Genomic DNA, 14,699 nt, shown 5'->3' on the forward strand with positions numbered 1-14,699 from the left:
AGCCTACAGGTGGAGGCTAATGTTCCATCATCAGAAAAAACTTCATCATTGGCTAATTTGGTAGTTGCATATGAAGAGGGATAAGATCAATAGCCAACTCAGCAACACTAGAACATGTGACATAAGCTAACCCACAAAAAAGAATGTTTTGATTTGGATATCTTCTGTTAACCACATTTTTGTCATTTTGTGATAGGTGTATGTAAATATTCCTTGTAAAAGACACCTATCATTTTCTCTTAGCCTAAAGCTTGTTGCATCTCGCACTATATAAGTGAGATTCTAGGGCTAGAGAAAGGGTCCAAATTCTATTTTTTCTAAGTGATATACTTAGTTTTTTTTTTGGTCCATTGTTTGGAGCAAGTTTGTGATGTATTTTCTCTATTAGTTTCTGAGAATACATGAATAATAGAGTGATCCTTGTGTTTCTTCCTAAGGTCATTTTGAGTTTACTGTAAATATATATAATTTTAAAAGAAAATGAATACAAATTATAAGCTATCCCCATATTAGTTATTTCTTAATCTTGTCTCCTTTTCATTACTTGGTTATCTTGATATTGTATAAGTAAAGGCTTGTGCAATTGAATGCAATCTAGTTAAGTTGTATATATGTTCATCATTGCTATTAATTCACCAGATTAGGTAAAAGCTTTGATGAATTTGATAAGGTTGTTGTAGTAGTGGAAAGGATTTCTAAATGATGAATTATGATAAGAATTGCTGATAAAATTTGTTGTAAGGAAACAAATTAGATCTAAGGATTTGCTATAGACTTTGAATCCCAATGGATTAGGTAGTGGTCAAATTGATTCAGCTGAAAGAGAGATTTATCGTAAATGGTTTTTGAATGTAGAATTATAATCAATTTTACTTCTATTTCTTATAGATTTTCAAAGTTGACCTGTACTTGTTTGCATGGAATGTTTTAGCTTCAGTTAACCACTATTGCTAAGAACATCTGCAAACTTATAGAATAATTTTGGCTAGATCCATTATATGGGATGTGTTTAGAAAATTGTCATGAATTATGCATGTATTTGAGGATTTGAGATTAGAATCATAATGAAACTAAAATATTCCTCATACAGTATTTCCTAGTCTTGAATCATCGCTGGGTATACCCACCCTGCTTTTGTAGAGCCTGAAGAGTAGAAAACCACCCTTGGTTTTGTTGAAGTTGGGCTCAAATGGTTTGCACATACAATTGTTGCTTAATAGTTTTAAAACACCAACAGTACTGATTCACTAGAGGTTGCAAAGTCTTAGACAAAATGACTTGGACATGGGGGCTTATATAGAGGAGGTTCATAAACTTTCTCTAAGGGCCAAGATTCCTGAGAATGAGAAGCAAACACTAGCAAGATACTTGAATGGACTCAAGTATTCCATCAAGCATGAATTGATATGTTTTAATCCCAAATTAGTACATCAATGTTATCAGATGGCCTTCAAGATTGAGGAAAAAAAAAAAGAGTGACTCTCAAGGTAGAGGGAGAGGAGGAAATGCTAGAGGTGCAAGAAGATTTGGGGGCAAAATTTCATCTAATAAGTCTCAAGGAGAGATAGGTAATCAAGAGAATTCTGAAGGAGATACAAATCCCAAAGGAGGATTTAGAGGAAGGAGACCTAATGGGAGAGGAATATTTGGAGGAAGAACTCTTGGGGTATTCACTGGAAGATGTTTTACTTGTAATTAGATAGGGCATAGATCCTCTATATGTCTAGAGAAAATACGAGGTAGCAACCAAGAAGGAGATAGAAGAATCCACTTGGCTCAAGAAGAGGATGCACAAAGTGACCAAGGAGCAAGAGGAAATGCTGATCCAAAGAGAGGGGAATGTCTAACATTCAATAGAACCCTATTGAAGATAGTAGCAAAGTAGGAACCTCCCCAAAGAAAAACTTTATTCATAACTTTATGCAAGTTAAAAGGTAAATTTTGCAAGGTAATTGTTGGTTTTGGTTCAACTGATACTATTGCATTAGTAGATATGGTAGAAAAGCTTGGATTGATGAGGTTATCTCATCGTAAACCTTAGAAAGTTTCATGGTTAAGTAAGGAGCAGTAAGTTGTAGTTAATGAACAAGTTAATGTTGAATTTCAAATTGGGGAGTACAAGGAAAAAATTGTTTGTGATGTTGTAGAGATGGATGCTTGTCATTTTTGGTTAGGTAGGCCATGGAAATATGATTTCAATTCCAAGCATGATGGGGAGAGAAATGTCTATATCATCACCAAAAATGGAAAAGAGTACACTATGAGACCATTTCCAGAGGATGGAAAAGAGACCCAACATGCATCTAGTGTGATGATGGTTGGAGAGAAGGAGTTTTTGAAGACCCTCAAGGTGAATAATACACCATGCTTTGCCATTGTAGTGAAGCCAAAACTAGAAGACAAAAGGAAGGAAGGTAGATTATAAATAAGGAATGTGGAACCCAAGGAACTAAGGTAGCTTTTGGACAAATACAAGGAGATTATTTTAGACTCTACTACTGATACTTTGCCACCATTTAGAAAGGTAAGTCACTATATTGACTTTATTCTAGGTTCTACATTGCCTAACAATCCTACCTATAGGTTGAAACTAGAACAAAATAAAAAATTAGCAAGACAAGTTGAAGAATTATTTGCAATAGGGTTTATAAGGAGTATTAGCCCTTGTGCAGTCCTTGGTTTGTTGGCACCTAAAAAGGAGGGTATATGGAAGTTGTGTACAAATTCAAGAGCCAAAAACAAGATAACCATAAGGTATAGGTTTCTAATGCCTAGAATGGAAGACTTGATGGACCACCTAGGAGGAGCAAAGTATTATTCAAAGATTGATTTGAAAAGTAGATACCACCAAATTAGAATAAGGGAAGGAGATGAATGGAAAAATGCCTTAAAAACTAATGAGGAACTTTATGAATGGATGTTCATGCCCTTTGGGCTTTCAAATGCCCAAGTAAATTTATGAGACTCATGAATGAAGTTTTGTAACCTTTTATTAATCATTTTTTTTTTGTTTATCTTGATGACAGATTGATTTTTAGTAAATCTAGAGAAGAAAATTTTAATGCACTTGGAATTGGTTTTGAAGAAACCCAAGCAGAAGGAATTAAAGATCAACTTGGATAAATGCAACTTCATGAAGGAAGACTTGGTATTCCTAAGCTTTGTAACATCCAAGGGCAACCTCAAAATGGATCTAGAAAAGGTGGAAGCCATTCTCAATTGGCCTACACCAAGGAATGCAAGTGAGGTAAAAAGCTTTCATGGTTTGGCAAGCTTCTATAGGAAGTTTATTAAGGGTTTCAGTAATATGTGCACCTCTATGATTGATACAATCAAGGGTGGAAGGAAATGTCAATTTGTATGGAATGAGGTTGTAGATCAGTCCTTTGAATACTTGAAGAAGAAGGTTGCAGAGGCACCCATCCTTGTTTTACCTAATTTTAGCAAGGTATTCACCATTGAGTGTGATGCAAGTAATAAGGCCATAGGAGGAGTCCTAAGTCAAAAAGGTAAACTAGTAGCCTTCTTTAGTGAGAAGTTAAATGTGTCAAAGGAAAAATACTCAACATATGATTTGGAAATGTATACAATGGTTCAATCATTAAGAAAATGGAGGCATTACTTGTTGCCTAAAGAATTTGTGGTCTATATTGTCAATCATGCTTTGAGCTTTTTGAATAGGTAGGAGAAGTTGAACCATAGGCATGTCAAGTGGATGGAGTACATCCAAGCATACATTTTCACCATCAAGCATAAGAAAGGGGTGGCCAAAAAAGTAACAAATTCCCTTAGCAAAAGGAATCTAACCATTCAAGAAGTCATTTTGGAGAGTGTAGGAATCCATTCCATGAAAGGAATGTATGAAGGAGATGAAGACTTTGCTAAAGCATACCATTTATGCAAGGAGATTAATGATAAGTACCACATTGAGTTTGTAGATTTCATCTTTTAGGCTCCTCTTCAAGGGAAGTCAACTGTGTATCCCTAGAGGATCCATAAGGGAGAGTATAATAGAGGAGAAGCACTATGCAGGACTAGGAGGACACTTTGGTTTGGATAAGACATTGGAGTTGGTCAAGAGATTCTATTTTTGGCCCAAAATGTAGACAAAGGCAAGAAGATTTGTGGATAAGTGCATGGTGTACCAAAGAGCCAAGGGAAAAACATTAAATGTAGGGCTATACACACCACTACCCATTCCTACCAAACCTTGGGATTCCATTAGCATGGATTTTGTGCTTAGACTTCCAAGAACTAGACAAGGCTGTGATAGCATATATGTTGTAGTGGATAGGTTTTCCAAAATTGCCCATTTTATTCCTTGCAAAACAAGTCATGATACTTCACATATTGTAGGGATATTCTTCAAAGAAATTGTAAGGCTGCATGGATTACCTTTGTCTATGGTGTCTAATAGAGATCCAAAAAATTTAGGATATTTTTGGAGAACCTTGTGGAAAAAATGGGAACCAACTTGTCTTACTCTTTTGCATATCACCCACAATCAGATGGCCAAATAGAGGTCATAAATAGGTCCTTAGGTAATCTATTAAGATGTATAAAAAAAGACCATGGAGTCACATAGGACTCAGTCTTGGCATAGGCATAATTTTCCTATAATGATGTAGTAAATAGAAATACTGGTCATAGTCCCTTCCAAATTGTTTATGGGACTCATCCTAGAGGAGTGATGGAATTAAGGGATGTCAACACATTGAAGAGAAAGAGTGAATAGGTAGAGGACTTTTTTGAAGTCATAAAAGAGATCCATTAAGAAGTTAAGAACAAGCTACAAAAGATAGCTGAGAAGTATAAAGAAAGAGTAGATAAAACAAGGAGATATCTTCAATACAGATCAGGAGACATGGTGATGGTACACCTGAAAGTAGAAAGGCTTCCTAAAGGAAAATATACTAAGCTAATGATGAGGAAAATGGGACCTTTTATAACTCTACAAAAATGTGGCATAAATTCCTATAAAGTGGACCTACCCCTTGATATTGGGTTATCTAACATTTTCAATGTTTCTAACCTCTATCCCTATAAGAGATTTTTTGTTTGTAATATAGGTGCAACTCATGAAGTAGAAGTGCCTTTAGGACTTCCTAAGAATTCACCACTAGAAGTGGAGAGTCTCTTAGACACCAAGATCATGAAAGAAATCAAGAGGAAGACCTATTATCAATACCTTATCAATGGAATCATAAACCTGTGGAGGATGCAAATTGGTTGACTGAAAAGGATCGAAACAAAATGGGGCTCAAAGTGGAAGACTTTCCAACTCAAGAGACTTGAGTTTTCTAGCCTAAGGAGTATGGTGTAGGGCACAAAGGAAAAATGACATGTTAATAGGTTAAGAGTTTCCAATACCATGATGGAGTCTTGAAGGACTTTTAAAAATAAGACCATATTTGAGGTCAAATGGATCCTAGGTATCTTTATAAACCAGCATGCCAATTGAACCAAAGGTCCATATTAATAAATTTAAGTTGTTTTTGAAGTGAATAAGGAATTTTATGTTTCTTAGTAGGTTATAGGTATCCTAATAGTCATTTTATATGATATTAAAGCCTAGATGGACAATCATGACAAAAATTGTCAAAAAGACAAAAGTTGCTAAAATGCAAAAAAGTTGTTGACAATAGTTTTTGTAAAAATACTATAAATATTGAAAAATAGTTGTATTTTGTCCATAACCATTTTAAAATTGGTTTTTACCATTGGAAACAATGTATTGAAGGTTTTTACATGAAGAGAAACTAATTTTACGGATGGGGGAACAACAAGCATCAATAAAAGTTCTGATTTTCTATCATTTTCTTTATTTTTTCAATTTTGTATGGCCTATACAGATTGATAGGGTTGAAATTATAACATGGTTGGATAGGGAAGTTAATCAATATTTTAATGCTTTTGATTTGAAATCTTTATCTATTCATTTGTAAGAGTTATATCATTTTTTGTAGAAGGTAGTTGGTTGACCCTAAATCTGAGGGTTTCACAAAGATGTCCCTCTAACTTGCAACTCCACCATGGGATTTCAATGCCCCTTTAGGGAATACAAGTTATGGGAGGTTAATTAAGGATGGTAGTAACTTAGAGTTGGGAGAGCAGGTTTTCTAATTTTACCAGCCGACCCTAGATTGAACATCACCATATGTCTAGTCTAGAATTGAATGAGAATGAGGTTTCAAACTCCCAAACTAGTTGATTTGACCTAAGTGAATGATGTAGAAGAAATTTTTGGATGAGAGGAAGAGTTCCAAGGGGTGGAATTGTATATTTGAACCCATTTTTATGCACTTCATTTGTTAACCTAGCCTAAGTTGGCCCATTAAGTCTGTGATCAAAGTGAGAGTTTGTTTATGCTAGAGCAAAGTCAGAGTCTAAACTCTTGGAATATTTGAGAAAGGGTTAAATAGTATCCAAAAAGGTAAGGAGATAGTTTGGTCCTTTGGGAATTTTGGGAGTTTGACAAAGAAAACAAGAATTAGACCTATCAAGAATGCTAGTAAAGTGTAAGTAAATCACATTGTGGGTGTTTGAGAACTCCAAAGTTGGGAGATTCTTGGTAGATTAGGTACTTAAAAGTCCTTTCTACTAGGGGAGTTGAGCACTATTGGAGATAAGAGTCCCTAAAAGTTGTAGTAGATCTAAGTTTTCCAAGAAGCCTAGGCATGAGGGTTAGACTTGGAAGAGTGGAGTCCACTTGGAAGGTAGAGCATACCATTTGTTAGATCCATTTAATCAACTTGCAACTCTTGAAGAGGGTTTAAGTGCTATTTGGGAATTGGAGAACAATTAGGTACTATTGGCTATAGGCTCTACATCAAGGAATATCTTTGTAGGGGAGATATGTAGTATGAAAATATTTTATGTATGGGGGAGAAGTTGAGAGCTTTTTTAGTGTGTGAACAACTGATGCTAATTGTAAGAAGATGCAGGATAGAGAAATGCTCTAGGGGATTACAAATTTGATTAATAGAGAGGATTTGCAAAGATGAGAGTAGTAGTAGAAACAAAGTATTGTTTGGTATTCTTGTAACCTAGATGTTTCTCATATATATTTCCATCAATGCCAAAGAGGGAGATTCTTAGCATGATTGCTAATGGTATTTTATTTGGTAGTATCCTAAGCATTAGAGAGTATTGACATGTTGTATTCATGACTATATTTTTTATTCATGTCAACATAGTAGTAATTATATGAAGACTGGTAGAATAATAGATAGAGATCATAATAGCATGGACATATTTTTTATGTTAAGGTGAAGCATGATTAAGGACATGTTGTACACTGTATCTTGATAATGAGGTTGAATTTGTGCATTCTAAGTTGAAGACATACAACAATTGTAAGTGATTTAAAGAGAGCAATATAAAGATAGTACATAAAATGCAGTTCCTGATGATTCTATTATATCTTATAGAAAAGATATAATTTATAGATATGTGGTTAGTGTTGAGATCTAATTGAAAAGATTACTATTGAGAGAGAGATTATTGAAAGAGGGAAATTGTTGAAGAAGAATATGTATTCCAATCATTTTTTTCTCATTGATGTCAAACCTGCTATTTGCTGGTAAGACAATTGCATATAAGATTTAAGTACTATCACTTAGTTGATTGATGAATAGGATTTGATCAAAAGATGTAACAATAGGACCTAGGGGAAAGGTTGAATTATGATTATATAATGTAGTACAAGGATCAATTAATATAGTAATAATATGATGTATATATAATCTACTTAAGGTTATAAAGGTTGGTTATACTAAGAAAGATTAGAAGAAAAATTTACACAAAGTTTGTCTACCAAGCTCGATCAAGTGGATAGTAGGTGCCGAGAAATGTTAGTACAAGCTGAGTAGAAAATTAGTTGGAGTTGAATAAAAGTTCATTCTAGTGTATGCTGAGTAGAAAAATTGATGCTGAAAAAATTTTCGTTGATGCCAAGCACCAGTAAACTTTAGTTTCTGCTAAGTAATTTCATAGTGGATGTTGAGCAATGTAGTATGTGCTGAGCATTAGAAGGTTGATAATGCTGAGTTTCTACATTATTTAAAAGATTATAGATTCAATGAATCTAAGCTAATAAGTTTGTTTTCTTGGATTATGTAAATCAAGTGGAAGATAAGGTTGATGAACTGGTGGCACAAAATTCAAGGTAAACCAAAGTAGATTCTAGAAGTTTCGAGAAGATATATAAGATGTGGGGTAGATATATTGTATCCTACCTAATCTATTTGAACCTTAAATTGGATGATGGAGAATGAGTGGATAGATATCTTAATTTCCTATTTATAGGAATGGTTTGTCTTGAAGCAAGGTTGTCATGTGCGAGAACCTAAGGAAGACAAGGATTCAAGGTTTTTTCTTCATCAAGTGACCTAGGAGAAGAGTTTGCAGTGACATGTTAACTAAGAAGGCTTAAGGAGATGAATGTTTGAAGGATGAATAAGCTATCAGAGTTGCAAAGTATGAAGGCCAAGAAGAATTGAGGACTGAATAGAGATCTATAATTAGCAAGTGAAGTTGTAAGTTGTATTAGATCAAAGCCTTACTTTTACTCTCTAACAATTGTATCAGTCTAGGGAAAATTCTTTGGATTAACGTTGACCTAATAATCATTTGTAAATCCCTTAACTGGGCAACTTTCCAAGTGAATGGTCTAAATTCCTCTAACAAGAATTATTTCTAATAGGGTCATTAGACTTCTTTAATAGGGTCACATTTAATAGTGTGTATTGTAACCTTTAATAGGGTTGCCCTTTCATAGGGCATCACTTCAGAAGAGTGAAAAGAGTAGCATGTAATTGGTGGTTTTCCCCAAATTAGGTTTCCACATAAATCATTGTGTCAAGTGTGTTGATGAATCTATTATTGTATGCACCTTAAAATGGTCACCTAGACTATGGGCCCCCATTATTCAATGTATCAAATTTCTTGAACCAATGGATTGTAATATTTTATCTAATCAATTCAAATCAATTTCTTTGATCAAATTGTAATTAATTTAATTATTTCAATATTTTTGAAGGTTTGATCATTTTATCCTTATTCTTATTTAATTAAAGGAAAACTCTTTAATTAATTAAGAAAAAAAACTCTCTTTTAACTTAAATAAATATTTCCTATTTAATTAAAAGAACTTGCTCCCTTTTAATTAAATAAAATCCCACTTGAAAAAAGTAAATAAATTAAATAAAATTAAATAAATTTTTTTTTAAAAAAATTTCTCTACACTTAAATGCACATATCTCTAAGTGGGATTCCTCTTTTTCCTCTTTCCACTTTCTTCTCAAACACTCCTCTTTTCTCATTGGTGGAATTTTGTCTGACATGGATCAAACTCTATTATCCCATATTGCTTGTGACAAGATCCTCACCTCCACATTTTTATAAGGAGCCCTCTCATTCTCATTTTGATGTAGAGCAATATAGAGTGATAGAGAGAGATATAGAGAAAATAGCTCATTGCTATAGAATTGTTATGCTATAGGTTTAGAGAGTGATTTTGGAGAAGGAATTTGAGCCTTAGGGTTTGGATATTGGAGCTTCATTGCAACTTCTCTCTTCTTGCCTTATTCTCTCTTTCATCCATGGCTTCCATCATGAGGTTTCATCCTTGCATTTTCATATTATCTTAGAGTCATATTTGTTTTCATAGATCAATATTGCATTATTATTTCCTTTCATAGATTAAATTTTCTTTCTTGCATTGCTTTGCATCGTTATCATTTTGATTAGTTTGCATCTTCATTTGCATTCATATTTTGATCTTCGAATCTCTCATTTTATGTTGTACTTGAATGGGAAAAAACTAGGTCAACCTTAGGGCATCCATTAAAAACCCTTGCACTTCATGAATAGAGAGTTATGAACTTCCATTCGAGGCTTTATTCTTGAGAAATCTTGGATATGATGACTCATAGAAGTGTGTCAACATTTTAGCACACATTTTTGGGCACCCAACATGGGGCAACCCACCTTTACTTGATGGTTATAGATATTTTTTAAGTTAACCCCCTTGTGTAGGTTTTTTTAGAGACAAAAGACCCTAGATCTACAAGATTTGATCATATCTCCCAAACAGTTTGGTGTTTTGGTCTAAATTGTTTTTTTAAGGTGGTGACATATCAGACAAGCTTTAGTGTATTTTTTAGATTTTTCTAAAGTATTTTTGAGTTTTTATAATTTTTCTTCATTATTCATGAAAAATTGGTTTAGTAATTAATGATTTTTTTGGAAAAGTCTACATTTCTAGAAATCTCTCTAAATTTTGAATAGAGTTGGTTCTTTAAATTTTGATTTTAGAGATGATATTAGGGCTTAATAATTTGATTTGCAAAACCTTGTCTATTTTGTCAAAATGGATCTCTAGGGCACAAACAAAATGATCTTTTCAAAATTCTGACATTTTTGGAAATCTCTCTAAATTTTGATAGGGGTCCCTTTTCTATATTTAGGGTTTTGGATTTGAATTCATATCATATAGGTCCAATCTTGTTGAGTAGGTCAAAAATCAATATTCAAAAAAGGGCATTTAATGAATAACTTACATTTAATTTTCATATGGATCAATGAATTATGTGAGCTTTCATTTGGGTTATTTCCTAGTTATTATCACCCTTAAAAATTATATTTTTAGAGCTAACCCTAGTTTTGCATAAGTTGAATATATATTATATATCTTGTGTTTATTTTTTTTTCTTATTGCTTTGTTCATTGTGAGTGAGCATTCAAGCATAAAAAAATATACAATAGAGAAAATATGCATTGCAAGGATTACTAGGTATGTTTTTGGATCTCTATAATATTTGGATTTAGAATTAAAATGAACCCTCTCATATGTTTGGACTGAGTTCTTTTACATGATTTCATAGATTTAAACTTCATTTGGTGCTCTAAAATTGTATCTAGATTTACTTTCATGCATATGTGTTTCACATAGTAATTAGGTCCTATGAACATTATTTATGGAGTTCTTGAGGGAGTGTGCTTCATTTTCTTTCCTTAAATGTGAAGCTCTTCTCAATGATAGATCCGTTTGTAGGTAGGGAAGGATATTTGTTATTATCTCACTATTCTTCTTGGATTTATCCTCAACATCTATTAGTACTTTCTCTTTTGAGATTGGTGGTGTTTGTTGTTGGATTTTCCAAAAATTTGGTGAGGTGATTTTTAATTAGCATGTCAAATAATTTTGTTTGGTATGTTTGGGTGAGGTGAAGAAGCAAGAGGAGTATGATCTATTCCCTTTTGGCCACATTAGAAATTTGGAACCCTTGAATCCAAACCAAGTCCTCATGTGGTACAACTTTGTGAGTGTTCTTTGATTAAAGAGGGTTAACCATAGTGGATATTCCCTTTATTAGGTCAACCGTGTGGATGGAACCTCAAGTGGTAATAGTCAATTTTGACATGGTAGTAGAAACCGCTATATAAATTTCCTTATGGGGAAAATCCTTACGAGTGTAGTCTTTTGTTGGGTTGTCAGACCTCCTCAACATCTCCAATTGATTAAATTCTTGGAATATGTCAAAACTTTGGTGTGCTAGGATTGAATTTCAACCAGTCTAGATTGTAAAAGCTATAGAGTTAAAAATTATTAAGAGCCATAGTGCTACCAAATTTTCTTTTCTAGGACTATGTGCATGCTTGGAAAACATTTTAAAAATATACATAGTGGTGGTTTTAGGGACTATACTAATACTACAACACTATTCATGTTTATGTGCAAGGTTTCTTTGCCCCTTGCTCATTGTTTGAAGATGTTTGCATGAAATCCCTAATTACTATCTCATCTACTTAGTTTATGATTCAAAATTTATCACACATAATTGGATATTTAAAAGAAATAAAATCTGAGTTCTTGAATTGACACTTTATGATCAAACTTCTTTGCTATCCTATTATTTCCAATCTCCCTACGCTGATCTAGTTCATATTAGGCCACTTACTCAATTTTTTAAAAAAAATTTTCACCTTGGGTTATTGTGCTTTGGCCCCTTGAATTAGTGATCTTTGATTTCACAAAAGACCTTGTTTGGAGTTGGTGAGCTAGAGACCATCCTTGTTGAGAAAGATATACCTTTGGATTCTTTGATATTATGCTTGAAGAGTCTTAGTAATTTCTTTTTCATCCACTTACATAAAAATTAAATTTTAATTATTTATAATTTAGGTAAATCATCCTCTTGGTCCATATGTGCTAGGTTATTCACCCAAAGTTGTGGGCACATCTATGGCAGTGTTGGTTTATGCCTATTGCAAAATTTTATCTCATCACATCTCTTTTAGACAAGTGAGTGCTTTTACTATCCTAGTTTGGTACCAAATTTTCTTTGGGTTAACCTATCACCTAGTACCTCTTCCTTTATACTAGTTATAACAATATATAAAGTAGATCAAGGAAAGCAACCTCAAGTCATATTTAAACAATTACCTTTAGTTCAAACACATCAAAGATGTATGGGAAAAGAACCTGTGTTTGTTCAATTGCCTTAGAATATTCTACAAGCTTTGTTTGACCCTAGTAGTGACCATATTGAGTTGAGTAAATCCTTAGCATCACCTCACTTAGATTTTACAATGGCTCCACAAAAGAGGAATCAAAGTGGTGAACACTATGTTGACCTCTTGAGTGGTCATCCCACTCATGAAGATAGACCAACCTCACCCCATATTGAGGATAGATATTTTGATGCATACCAAAGGGTTGAGAAAGGTAAGAATTATGCATATCAAGAAGAGAAATCCCAATATGATGATCAAATTAGTGAGCCTTCTAGTGCTCATGTGAATGCAACATTTACTGGTAATTAGTTTAGAGAGTCAAGACCATGTACACTGCTCATGACACCTTTAGGTTATATGAGTGGTAGACTCAAAGTACTTGAGCATAGAGAAAATCCCTTCTAGAAGAACAAGAGCTAAGAAGGAAGAACAATTTAGATAGCTAGAGGAAGAAAGGCAAGTTATTATTGATATGGAAAGGAAATCTTGTCAAGAAGCACAAGACATTCTCATGGCTTTGAAAATTGACAATCAATTCAACAATATGCACATTGGTGGTGGAAACAACTCTCCTCCATCTACCCCTCCTAAGATTTTGCAAAGTAGAAAACACTCAAGAACTTCTTCCCAATCTCCCAGCCCTAGAGGAAGGAGAGCTTCAAGACATGATTATTATAGTAGACTAATGCCTCGTAGATTTTCAATACAACATTTACAACAAGCTCATCATGCTTCATGATATAGAGATGGTAGCTCAAATTTTGATTGTAATGCTTATGATTTCCTTGCTATGCAACTAGACCCACATTTTTAGCAAGGTGTGGAAGCATATATGGATCAAAATAGAGATGCATACTTTCAATGTTTAATCAACAAGAGTGGTAAGTTCCCTTAAAACTTTTATGTAGAAAAAAAGATTCAAAAGCATGATCCATCTATGAAATAAGAAATTGACCAATTGAAGAAACAACTGAAGAAAATATTGGCACCCAATAGTTCTTTTTCACTTGATTCAATTTTTCCTAATCCTTTTGATAAGAGTGTTGACATGAAAGATTTTCCTAGAAAGATTGAGATCCCCCAATATGACAAATACGATGGAAATAGAGATCCAAATGATCACGTGTATTAGTTCTAGACTATGAGTTTTGAGTTTCATCATGAGGACTCATATCTTATAAGATTATTTTCAAGGAGTCTTAAGGGTCAAGCAATGGAATGGTTTACCAATATAAACCCTCCTTTTTAGATTTTCCTTGAGTTAATTTAGAGATTTGTTCAACATTTTGCATACAATCTTTCACGATCTATCTCACTATTGGACTTATGTCACACAAAGAAAAATCAAGGAGAATACTTTGTTACTTTCTTTTAAAGATGGAGATGATAGTGCTCTCGCTATTCTAGGACTTGTCCTGAGAAAGAAAATATTGAAATCCTCATTAGTAACATGGTTCTTGAGATGAAGTATGAAGTTAAGAAGATGGTTTTTGAGTCTTTTGATACCATAGTTGAAGTTGTGTTTAGAATTGAGGATGTTTTGAGAGAGCAAGGTATTTTGACAAAAAATGGAAACAACAACAACAATGGTCAGAATAACAACAATAACAAGAATAAAGGAAAAAAAAAATATTGGAATAAGAACAAACAAGTGGTTAATGATGGAATTATGGACTCCTCTAAGCCTAAAGACCAAGCTATTGTGCATTTGGCTATTTCTAACAAACAAAGTAACAAACCAAGATATCAAGAAAGGCCTAAAGGGGAGGAATGTAACTTTACACAATTGGGTGAGTCATATGAAGAGATATTCATGAAGCTCCTTGCTTGTAATCTTGTGTGCCCTTATGATGCTACAATATTCTGCATACTTGAAGTTAACCCATGGTGATGGGATGAGAAGGCCTATTGAAAGCTTCACAATGGAATTGGAAATGATATTAAAAACTATGGGAGATTTAAGCATATTGTTCAAGATCTTATTGAGAATGGAAAACATAAAATAGATGAATTAAATACCAATTCTGAGCACACAACATTCAAAGAGCCTTTTCCCAAGTATGAAAAAGGGGAAGCTTCCCAACCTAATAATGGAAAGGCTAAAATTAGTTACACTTATGAAAATGCAAAAAATATTTTCAATATGCTTCAGGTTGTAGAAGAAATTGTCAACATGATGG

Source organism: Cupressus sempervirens, chromosome 4 (genome assembly GCF_028749045.1).
Source record: "Cupressus sempervirens isolate cs-2001-9-10 chromosome 4, ASM2874904v1, whole genome shotgun sequence".
In the NCBI taxonomy this organism is placed as follows: Eukaryota; Viridiplantae; Streptophyta; class Pinopsida; order Cupressales; family Cupressaceae; genus Cupressus; species Cupressus sempervirens.